At 38.4% G+C, this 12,400-nt stretch overlaps 1 long non-coding RNA gene across 1 annotated transcript in view; it reads right to left on the bottom strand.

Annotated features, from left to right (window-relative positions):
- Positions 1 to 645: 645 nt before the first annotated feature.
- Positions 646 to 12,400, bottom strand: part of LOC311426937 — a 133,872-nt gene continuing 122,117 nt past the window's right edge. The window contains exon 3 of the long non-coding RNA XR_014687118.1: positions 646 to 1,677. This is a non-coding gene — a long non-coding RNA (uncharacterized lncRNA). The remainder of the gene's footprint in view (positions 1,678 to 12,400) is intronic.

The following is a 12,400-nucleotide window of genomic DNA, read 5'->3' as shown; positions in this document are numbered from 1 at the left end:
TTTCATTTCAAAATAGATTCCAGGCCAGCCTCTGCAAAAGTATTCATATGCGAGCAATAGCATGGAAGAAACATAAAAGGCCCACTTTGAATTTTATTTTAGTATTTACTTATTTCCTTTATAACCTGAGTCATACTTTTCATTATGTGAGTCTGGTCCAATATGTTCCTGTCTCTTGATTATTTTGCAGGTAAATAGCAAAGGTGGACAGAAAACATAGTTTTCCCTTGGGAAAGAAACCAAAACACAAATAGGGAAATGTCTCTAAATAGAAATAAAAAAATAGAAACTTCAACCAAAAATGGTAGAGTAGTTCTAAGAGAATCGTAAATAAATAAATAAATAAAGGAATTTATTGTCCTGCTGTCATGCTTTCTGGCTTCTTAAACAGCAAATAATCCAGCCTGCTTAAATGGCCAACAGAAATCAGACAGGGAAACTAGCCACCCAGCTAGCTGGCATGAATAGACATATAGACATTGTTCTCCAGAATTTTTCTTCAGAAAACAAGCCCATTAGAAAACATGTGGTCCATTTCATTACAAAATTAACACCTTTCTTTAAAGCCTTGAAAACAGACTCAGATGAAAATCAATTTATTAACTGCTAATAAATAGAATACACGAATACACCTATTCACTTTTTTTTTTTTTTTTTTTTTTTTATCTGCTTCTCAGTTCCCCACTGTTCCCCCACTGTTCAGGGAAGGCATAAGTAGAACATGGCATGTTCTACTCTTGACCATATTCAGCATTGAACATGGTCTTGACCATGTTCAGCATTTCTGCCCTTTAAGAATGTTCTCTGTGTATGTGTATGTGTGAGATGTTTGAGAATAAAGCTTTAGCTACATTTCATGTGATTTATAGAAGAAATCCCCATACATTCTGTACGGTACCAATCGTTTCGTGACAGTAACATCCGCTGAAAACTATCCATTGCCCAAGTTAACCAACAACAAATGCTAATAAGTGGAAATTTTTGACCGTGTAGAGCAAAACAGGCTGCAGAATATCCTAAAAAAAAAACACTTCTACACAATCTATACAGATTCTCAAATACCAGCCCATGTGAAGCAAAGTATGGATATCTAGCACACTTGGATGAACCCTGAAGACATACATGTAGTTGTCTTTATTGTCCATTCCTCAGGTTTTTTGTGGATCCTCATGCTGCATCACATTGTTTTCATTTCTTTCTCGTTTTCTGTAAGATTCAATGTTCTGACTTCCAGCACAGAATTAAGTGACTAGGGAAACATTCACATATGATGGAAAAGGAAGTGAGTGCCAGTCCAGTCCCAGGCAATAGTCAGAGACCTCATGCAGGGTGCAGAGAGGTAGGTCCACATTCTCCCACTGCACAAGTGGAACCACACTGCTACCTACTTGAGGATCTTATTTTTCCCCTTACAGAACTGTGGCAGAATTGGGCCCCTTCAGTCTGTTCTGTTTAACTTACTCCCTTCTATCTAGAAATTTGATCAAAATTAAGTCAATACTAGAAAGAGTGACTATTACAATGGTGAGGACAGTCTTTTAAAGAAAAAGCAGTTGGAGTCAGACACATAACAAGAAGAGAAAGTAGCTCACAGTCACGTATCCAATACTCTGGAAGTGTGGTTAGCTTCTCTGTGAGTAGATGGTCCCTCAGCAACACAACTCTTCATCTAGTTCTCTAGAAAAAAAGAATTTGTGGAAGAGGAATAAAATATCATCTAAGCAGACATCACTGAACAGCCCTGCTGTAAAGAATGAAGCTGAGTTTACAAATGTCAACTAACTACAGTGTGTGCAAGAGTTTATCAGCACTGCGTGACAGCCCTGGAGGGTTCATATACATGGGTTCAGGTGAGAGAATTGCAGATTGCCCTCTGTTACCTCTAAGCTTTTTTTTTTTTTTTTTTTTTTTTTTCAGAGCCATATCTTTCCAGAATCCTGTTCTTGTGATAAACAAAACATTGACAGCTGTGGAGCTCTACATTGACTCCTGGGTGTAACAGAAGTTCCTGGGCTGTTGTGTACCATGTTTGACCTAGTCAAGTTGTCTATAATATACACTATATTGCATGCCCATGATAGGATCTAAGCAAGGCTGAGGGAAAAACTTGGAACCTTCCTTTCCAAAAGTCATACTCTTTCTGCACATTCAAGGTCTCATGGTTGCTGAATACTGTTTTCAGAATCTATAGTTTGGCTCTGCACACCCTGGCAGCAGGTGAATGCTGAAGCCTTTTCCATAGCATACAAATCCTTTATCAAATGCTGACTTGTTCAGTCTTCTTATGTGTACTTGCATAAGCTGAAATGTTCCAGGATAAGCTCCAGTACCAGAACCTGGATAAATAAAACAATCCTCTGTCTCTAACAAACCAACAAATACAGCACTGGAGATTACAGCACTTCCCTGTTGGTGTCAAATGCAGAAACAGAAGTTCATGCCCAATCTTGTACTGCATTTAATGCACTGATGAATGATTGGGCACCAGGGAAGGAAGAAACATTATGCTGTCCTTCAGCTGACAAACACTAATGTAATCTTTCACAAATAAGTAGCACATCTACTAGGAACAATATCCCAACCAGACACACTGGATCAGTATTTCTCATTGGCCCTGAGAGTTCAGTTTTTATTTTCTATGGACTCTCCTGAGTGACTAAAACACTTTAAGTGCATACCAACATCCTGTGTAGGTGTTAGATTTGGGATCCGTGAGCCATTCATCTGGAGAAGTCCTCCTTGTAATTTACGGTTAATTTTTGCTTATTTTTAAGCCATTCACTCAGAACAGATTTGGTTCAGATTAAACCTAAAAGATAATTTACTGCTTTACAGCAGCTGGCAAGTAGGCAGACATCTGTTTTACACTGCCAAAGTGGAACGCTCCTTATCTTGATGACTCTTTTCTTCAAACATGAATGTCTATTCTTACAGCCTGCAAATAGCAAAGACCATGCCATCAGGCTTCAGATGCATGGGTAGTAGCTTACAGTTAGACTCGCCTAACTGCTCACATTGTGGCAAAGTCAATACTAGTAAATTAAACAGTTAAACAGAGGAGGTTCCCAGGCAGTAGAACTCAATTACGAAGACAATCACATTGTCCTGGAATAGTTCTGGATTTGGCTGAATGATTATTTTCCCAGATGATCCTGAGATCAGTAGTTAATACAGAGTCAATCCCAATACACACAGAGTCTAGATGCAGATATCATGTTCTGGAATTTAATGATACAGACAGAGACCATGCAGTTCATGTTGATTCCAGATGAGTCCTACATGTGTTTAATTTATTCATATAGATGAGAAAAACAACACCCAGTGAAAGTAATACTGTGCTTTGCCTTACAAATTATTCAGTTCTTATCAAGATCTGATGAGGCCCAGAACTAATTGGTCATGTATACTGCTGGGAGGGACTGCCAGTGCATTCGAGGACAGTATTAGAATGCAAAAAGTTCTTGGAAAAATAGAGAAAATTGTCCTGAGAAAAGAAAAACAGAGACTACCAACTTAGTCTGAATATAAGACCTCTTTTGTCAAGGACAATCAACTCTACCAGTTCAAGGTAGAGTACAGTTGTCTAGGAAGCAGTTTAGAAGAAAAGGGTTTGGACCTTACAAAAGATCATAAATAGGTGTGACTTAGCAGCGTCAACAGCATGAAAAAGGCAAACAGTGTCTCTATGAGCAGGAAGACAAAGTAATTTTACTTGGTAAACCTTCACCTCAAATATCTTGTCTGTCTTGGGGAAATCTAGAGAATTTCTTTCTTCCTTCTCCTTCTGTTTTTCAAAGAACTGTGGAGCAAATGAAGAGAGTCTAGAGAATAAACAAATCTGTCTAGAAACATGTCTTTTGTGCAGAAATTGGAAGAACCAATAGTACTCAGACTAGAAATGAGAAAATTGAAGGACTAAATGGTATCAGTCTTCAGACATGGAAAAGCCAACAGGAAGGGAATAATCTATTTTCCACATAGTAGGTATTCAAGGAATTAGCTAACTGAAAGTGCTCACTAAATAGCTGTTAAGACATCATTGAGTGGAGAGATGCTTCAAATGGGACCAGTGCTCACAAAATAGCTGTTAAGAAATTGAGTGGAGGGATGCTTCAAGTGGGACTAAAGGGAGTCATGTGTTAATTCTAGCATTATTCCACAAAATACAGACACAAAACTGACAGTAAGTATGTATGGAAATGACAGAAAATAAAGCTGGAAAAGGTCTCAACAGAACAAAGACTCATGAGTCTCCTACAGTGCCAAAGTGGGTCGTCTAAGGAAGCTGAGGAAGTGCCAAGGGAAGAAGGGCATCCATACTGGGCATATTGAGAAGTGGCTGGAAGGTGTTCCATGGGCACCTTGAATTTGACTTGGAAGTGATGATCTCTCAAGATTGTCTGCTAGCTCTTTGACTACCTACTATATGTTTTTCCTAATACTTCTTGGTGCATTGCTCAAACCACACATACACCAAAATCTCTAGCTTTTAGTATCCACACAATTACATTTCAGCTTGTCATTCTGCTTCCTCAGATAATGCCATCAGGCCTACAAAACAAAACAAAACAAAACAAAACAAAACAAAAACAAACAAACAAAAAACTTATTTTTTAATGAAGCCACATTCATGGCTGTAACTTGGTTCTTATTCTTTAATCCTTCAGTAACCAAAACTCAATTTACTTCATGTGAATTTGTTCTCTGTATGGTGGTTAGAAAATTGCTTGTAAAGAGCATAACCCTAATTCAACAAGGTTTCGTCAACTGTCATTTGGTGAAAGGTTTCAAAGTAGTAAGAACTTCATGAATACTGCAGCATGAAAAAAGCAATAGAATCTCAGGTATTGCTGTAGCATAAGATGCCAATGTAGATGAAGTCATTTGTATATGGAGAACAATCTTTAACTCAGAATTTCTATGACATTTTCTATATATCAAGTATCAGTCCTACCTGTCTCCTATGTGAAACTAAAATTGAAACCTTATCTATGAAAAGCTTGAACTACATAGAAGATTTATTTCTTCTCTGTTGATTTAGTAGAAATAGGGAGAGAGAGAAAGAGAGAGAGAAAGAGAGAGATTCATTAGAAATGAAGAGTCATGATCAGTTGATTACAGACCAAAGTGCACAAACTCCTGGCTATTACCCAAGAGGAAGGTGACATCCTTTTTTCTCCGTGATTTTGCCAAGCACAGGACCTGTAAATCATCTGCTTGGGTCTTTTTGTTCGTTCTTTATGAAACAATAATATGAAGGAAACCACTGAGAAACAGCTGGACACCAAATAACTTTTACTGACTATACCATATTTGTCTATATTTGTTGCTGGCTGCTGACAGCTTCTAAATATAAACTTTTTAAAACAAACTAACTAACTAACTAAATAAAAAATCTGCCATCTGCTCCTATGCAAACTAACTGTATGACTGTGATATGACATGGATCATCCTCTGGTGCAGAAAACTCATTGTATATCAGATATAGTGACTTCATTTTGCACTTCTGTAGGTTTCAGCACTCAACCAGTGGCTTTAAAGACAAATTACAGTCTTTCTGAAGGAGCACTTTGTGCTATTACATCCTCTTCCATGTAAACTTTTTGTGGAAGGGTAGAACGATTGATTTATGGCAAGACACTCAGGACTAGCAGCGTGAATTCTACTGCTTGATCTCTTTTAGAAAAGCTTCATGATCTTTGGCTAGATCACATAATTCTTGATATCTGTAAAACATTAATAATATTAAGTCTTATCATCAAGGTGGATTTGTGGGGATAAACTTATTAGCATGATCAGGTGCTACAGAGTAAACAGCGTTGCAGATATCTAGACAGAAACTTGGCAATAGAAGCTGTGAAACTCTGTATGTAAATCTATTCTTGTATGAACTAAAGGGGAGAACCATTTTTATTTTTTTGTTCCTCCATAGGAGCAATGGTCCTTTACATGAAGCAGAAGCAAAGTTCAAAGTTTTCTTTATCTTCTGATTCTTCCTTTATTCTCTTTCTTTCTTAAGTCATCTAAGTCATCTAACAAGTTTCCACACCTTTCTTTGGACTTGCTTTAAGAAGCTCTTGAATTTTTTTAGTGAACAGGATAGATGCTTTTCTGGAAAAGCAATAATGTTCTTTTGTTAACAGTACCAGCTAATTAGGCTAAGATAACAGCCTCAGTGTTCAACAGCAAAGAGACACTTAAAAAACAAACAAACAAACAAACAAACAAACAAAAAAATAAATCTTTGAAAGCTGCATTTCTTTCTAGTTAGTATGCCTGATTCTGATGCTATCTAGACGGAAGAAGACAGACACGGTAAAACACAGAAAGGTTTTTAATCCGTCTATTTTCTTTGCTTTATGAGTAAACTCAGAATAAGAAAGATATTTTCTGTCTGGCCTCATGATTATGTTACCACCATTTTTTCTGATTAAGCAATGAACAAAAGTGACTCCTGGGAATGGTTTAGGCTTCTTGAAACTTCCCAACAGAAGTCTCATTTGTCACCGCATCGTAGAATCATGGAATAGTTTGGGTTGGAAGAAACCTTAAAGATCATCCAGTTTCAACTTCCCTACCATACAGAGACACCTACAATGTTGCCCAAAGCCCCACCCAGCCTCGCCTTGAACACTTCCAGGGATGGGGCATCCACAGATTCTCTGGACAACCTTTTCCAGTGCCACAAACCCTCTGAGTAAAGAATTTTTTCTAGGAAGGTTATCTACATATCTAATATATAAAATATATCTAGAATATTATAATATACATAAATAATTACATATTTATATATATGCATCTATAGATGTGTATATAGATACCTATCTATCTCTCTATATAGATATTGGAAATATCTAATTTAAATCTACCCTTTTTCAGTGCAACCCCAAGCTCTTTCCACCAAATGCCAAGTGAGACAAAGGGAGTTTTTGACACAGGCTTAAAAGGAATGGGGTGGAGACCACCAAGGTTATTTCATGCAAGACATTGCACAATCCTTACATGGTAGCTACTTCAACTATATCCTTAATGTAATAGGAGAACTCCTTAATGTAACAGGAGAAGATCAGACTTCTAAGACAGATAAACAGGCCTCACCACATCCTGATTTGTATCCAAATTCTAGAGTTAAGCTCTATTCATTGTGTTTTTGCTGTGGTTCCTTCCTACCATTCTTGGAGGAAAAAAATGTTGTTCAACTGACCTCGTATTTTGAAAGTCAAGTCCCCAAATTACAAGAAGTTAAGCAACATTTTGGCAAGTTTTTGCTGTTTTATTTCCTTCTTTCCTGCATTTGTTTTTGGCTAAAGCAGATCTCCGTCTTTCTTTTTTTTTTTTTTTTCTTTTTTTTCCTGTCTGCACAAATTATTTATTACTGAAGGAGATTTCACCTTCTTTCAATCCTTCCTGAAATTTGCAGACTGCTTTTTGTTTTTTAGTCTCTTTTAGAAAATGTCTTTCCTCTCATTGTCCAAAATTTTATATATACGTCTCTGTAAATATATATATGTATATATATATATAATCTTAGTATCTGTTACAGATCCTCAATCTCTCCAAAGGTTTTAGCATTTAGTTTTCACATTCTTTTTTCTGTTTACAGTATCTCCTAAGAGATACTTTTACAAGTAAATCACTGTGCTAATGAGAAGAAAAGCAAGTGTGGAGGATATGCTCCTCACTAAAAACAGAAACTCATTTCTAGTTTTTCGTGTAAAGAATCTGCATTTCAGTGTAACTCACAGAATCACAGAAACACAGAATTGTCTAGGTTGGAAGAGACCTCAAGATCATCGAGTCTAACCTCTGACCTAACACTAACAAGTCCTCCACTAAACCATTTCGCTAAGTTCAACATCTAAACGTCTTTTACAGACCTCCAGGGATGGTGACTCCACCATTTCCCTGGGCAGCCCATTCCAATGCCTCACAACCCTCTCAGTAAAGAAGTTCTTCCTAATATCCAACCTAAAACGCCCTGGTGCAACTTTAACCCATTCCCTCTCATCCTGTCACCAGGCACATGGGAGAATAGACCAAACACCAACTCTCTATAGCCTTTTTTAATATACTTATAAAGAGCGATAAGGTCACCCCTGATGTCACTTTGTCACTCTTACTAGATAGAAGGTTAAAATACTATGTGCAAATATTAACTACAAATTAATGAGTACATAAAAGAGAAAAAACATGCAGTCATTGTCTTTCAGCAAAGCCTGGGTTGCTGCAGAGGGATATTTTTTGTATTCTTCTAAAAAAGCCTTTGCGCAGGAGGTTGGGAACTATAATTCTGCTTCACATAAATCCCCACCTAGAGGGGGGAGTGCACTAAGAAGATAGTGCACACATAGGACATTGACAAGACGTTAACATAACATCTTTCCTGACTCCATATCTCTATGTAAGACTCATATCTCTATGTAAAATTCCTTCTGCTCATACACTCATAAAATCTCATGCGATTTAAGTTCTTCTCTCACATGTTAATAATAATTTCAAGTCTTTTTCTGCAACTTTCTTCATAGGTAAAATCTTAATGGTAGAATACCAATCAGTAACTATATGGCCAGTCTCCTGCTGGATGATTGATACTCTAGATAGAAATCAGGACATTTCATGTATCCTTGGGTTGTTCTGTAGCTGCTTAATCCTGTTTTCTAATAACTCAGACTCAGACTCTAAAACTCTGTGCATAAAAGAATATATATATACATTAGTAGAAATAGATACAACCACTATCAGAAGGTAGTACTCACAGAGACCACTACTTATGGCTTATGAGCAGATGAATGCGATTTTAGGCTGAAGCATTAGGAAGACCTTGAGAATTAGGAAACAGTGTTCTATGAGAGACTGTTCTGAAACCATACCCCTTATTATAGGAAAAAAAATGAGTAAATAAGGGCTGCTAAAATCAGGGTCATAAGGCTGCCCCAGTTCCCTTTTAACCTAACCCTCTTAGCAGTATAGTAGTTGGGAGAACTATTATAATCTTTCATTGCTTCTGCTACTTGTCCTTTTGAGTCTTTGGAGTGTGTGGAGTGTGTCTTGTAGATCTTATCTATAAGGTATTATTGTGCAGTGAACACTGTTAAGAATTTTTATTTAATGTAGATCTCTAGTGACATTTTTGAAGGCCTTGTATATGATGCATGGAGTTTCAAGGAGATGCATGCAAAGGTAAAAATAGCCATGAAACTTCCTTTATATCATATCATCCAAGCTGCTTAGCACTGCAAGCTTACGAAAAGTGGGATTTCTGAATATCTACATGGCGTTAACAAGATACTGGCTGATAACAGCTAAATCCTGGAATAAGAAAATTCTTCCTTATTCCAACTAGAAGTATTCCAAAGCAATGCTTCCATGGAACACTTTTTGAAAAGCTACTGCAACTTATTGTTTCAGTAACACTGTTTTACTGAGCTTACTGTTTCAAAAACTTACTGTTTCAGTAAGATCAAAGCATATTATTTTGATTTTACTGAAGTTTCCATTTATTCTAAGAGTCCATTCTAGTTGCTTCCATGGGAATTTCAATAAAGAATGACAACACAATTTTGCCTTTTCTAATGAAAGAGTGTTTAAAATACATATAGACAAACTCAGATGAATTTTAAAATGAAATAACAGAATAGCACTTGGAATTGTTTACTCATGCCATGGTCTAGCTATTAAGACTTAGCATAAATGTTTCGAAAAAAAAAAAAAAAGATTGAATTATAGTTGAGTCATCTGTGATCTGTCTCAGGTAAATAGCTGTCTAGAAGAGTAATTAACCAAAGGTTTTACATTATACCAAAAAAAACTATCTTTGCGATGCAGAAATAATGCCAGTTTGAAATACTCCTAGTTTTAAAGAAGATATTTTAGCATACATAGAATCATAAGGGTTGGAAAAGATATCCAAGATCACCTGGTCCAACCATCACACTACCACCAATGTCACCCACTAAACCATGTCCCTAAGCACCATGTCCAACCTTTATTTAAACACCCCCAGGGACGGTGACACCACCACCTCCCTGAGCAACCTGTTCCAATACCTCACTGTTCTTTCTGAGAAGAAATGTCTCCTAATTTCCAACCTGAGCCTCCCCTGGTGCAGCTTGAGGTCATTCCCTTTAGTCTTATCACTAGTTATCAGCAAGAAGAGGCCAACCCCCAGCTCCCCACAGCTTCCTTTCCGGTGGTTATAGAGAACAATAAGGTCTCTCCTGATCCTCCTCTTCTCCAGACTAAACAACCCCAGTTTCCTCAGCTGTTCCTCACAGGACTTGTGTTCCAGACGTTTCACCAGCTTGGTAGGCCTTCTCTGGACACGTTCCAGCACCTCGAAGTCCTTCCTGTTTTGAAGGGCTCAAAACCGAACACAGTACTGAATTCCCTCCACCAAATCATCAATAAAGATATTAAAGAGGATGGGCCCCAACGTCAACCCCTAGGGAACACCACTGGTGATCAGTCACCAGCTGGATTTCACGCTATTCACCACTACTCTAAGGTATATATGAAACTTGTATGATTTATGAGGTTCACAAACTAAATGTTAGCAGTTACAGTGTCTGCTCAACATGGAATATATATACATACATATATATAATATATATATATATATATCCTGGTTATTTTTTGCTAATCATATTTTTTACAAAGACTTACTATCAAAATCCCAGCAGAGTTTTAAGGGCTGTTCCCTGACTTCAGTTATCTTACTGCAGTTCAAAAGTGTGTGTAGATGTGCATATCTGCATGCACAATTAATTATTGAGGAAATGTGGCATTATGTTTGACTTATACATTTTTTGACAAAACAAAGTTGTCTGCTTCATTTCTATAAGCCTCATTTTCAAGCCTTTAAATTTGCTCTCTATTTCAAACAACATGTCAGACATTGCTCCTTTCCTTCTGGAAATGGAAGACTAGCTAGCCACTTTGGGAAAGTTCTTTACCCATAAGATGCATTTTCAACAATGGACATTATTCACATTGTCCAAACTTGATGAAAAAGAGATTTCAGTGTGTAGATCTGTTCTTTATACTCAGGTGTCACTGAACAACTTCCATTTTCTGTGGCACAAATTAATACTAAAACATTTCAGCTTGTGCTAGCCAGGATCATAAAAACTGATGCTCTTACTTCTGTCTCTCTCTGTGTTGCTTTGTCAAGTTTCAGAGGAATTCAAATTGTTGTGAACTGACGTAATTCTCAAAAGGACAGCCAGGATGGAAATCACCACTTTCACTCTCAGAAAAATGGAGGACTATGGAAAATCTTCAGCCTTTACTGGATGTGAGGGGGAACTTGGTTACAAAAGATGAGGAAAAGGTGGAGGTGCTTAATGCCTTCTTTGCCTCAGTCTTTAGTGGCAAAACCACTTGTTCTCTGGATACCCAGTACCCTGAGCTGGTGGAAGGGGATGGGGAGCAGAATGTGGCCCTCACTATCCATGAGGAAATGGTTGGCGACCTGCTATGGGACTTGGATGTACGCAAGTCGATGGGGCCGGATGGGATCCACCTGAGGATACTGAGAGAACTGGCAGAGGAGCTGGCGAAGCCATTTCCCATCATTTATCAGCAGTCCTGGTTATCATCCCAGTTGACTAGCAGATGGCAAATATAATGCCCATCTATAAGAAGGGCTGGAGGGCAGACCCGGGAAACTATAGGCCTGTCAGTTTGACCTCAGTGCCAGGGAAATTCATGGAGCAGATTATCTTGAGTGTCATCATGAGGCACTTATGGGACAACCAGGTGATCAGGCCCAGTCAGCATGGGTTTATGAAAGACAGGTCCTGCTTGACGGACCTGATCTCCTTCTGTGACAAAGTGACGCACTTAGTGGACGAAGGAAAGATGGCGGATGTGGTCTACCTTGACTTCAGCAAGGCTTTTGACACTGTTTCCCACAGCATTCTCCTCAAGAAACTGTTCGCTCGTGGCTTGGACTGGTGTACACTTTGTTGGGTTAAAAACTGGCCCAAGAGTCGTGGTTAGTGGAGTCAAATCCAGCTGGAGGCCAGTCACTAGTGGTGTTCCCCAGGGCTCAATACTAGGGACAGTTCTCTTTAATATCTTTATCAATGATCTGGATGAGGGCATTGAGTGCACCCTCAGTAAGTTTGCAGATGACACCAAGTTGGGTGCATGTGTCGATCTGCTCGAGTGTAGGAAGGCTCTGCAGGAGGACCTGGATAGTCTGGACTGATGGGCTGAGGTCAGCTGTATGAAGTTCAACAAAGCCAAGTGCCGGATCCTGCACCTGGGGCGCAATAACCCCAAGCAGCACTACAGGCTGGGAGATGAGTGGTTGGAGAGCTGCCAGGCAGAGAAGGACCTGGGAATATTGGTTGATAGTCCACTGAATATGAGCCAGCAGTGTTCTCAGTTGGCCAAG

The sequence above is a fragment of the Aythya ferina genome, assembly GCF_964211825.1.
Source record: "Aythya ferina genome assembly, chromosome: Z".
Classification (NCBI taxonomy): Eukaryota; Metazoa; Chordata; class Aves; order Anseriformes; family Anatidae; genus Aythya; species Aythya ferina.
This window is presented reverse-complemented; position numbering and strand designations above follow the sequence as displayed.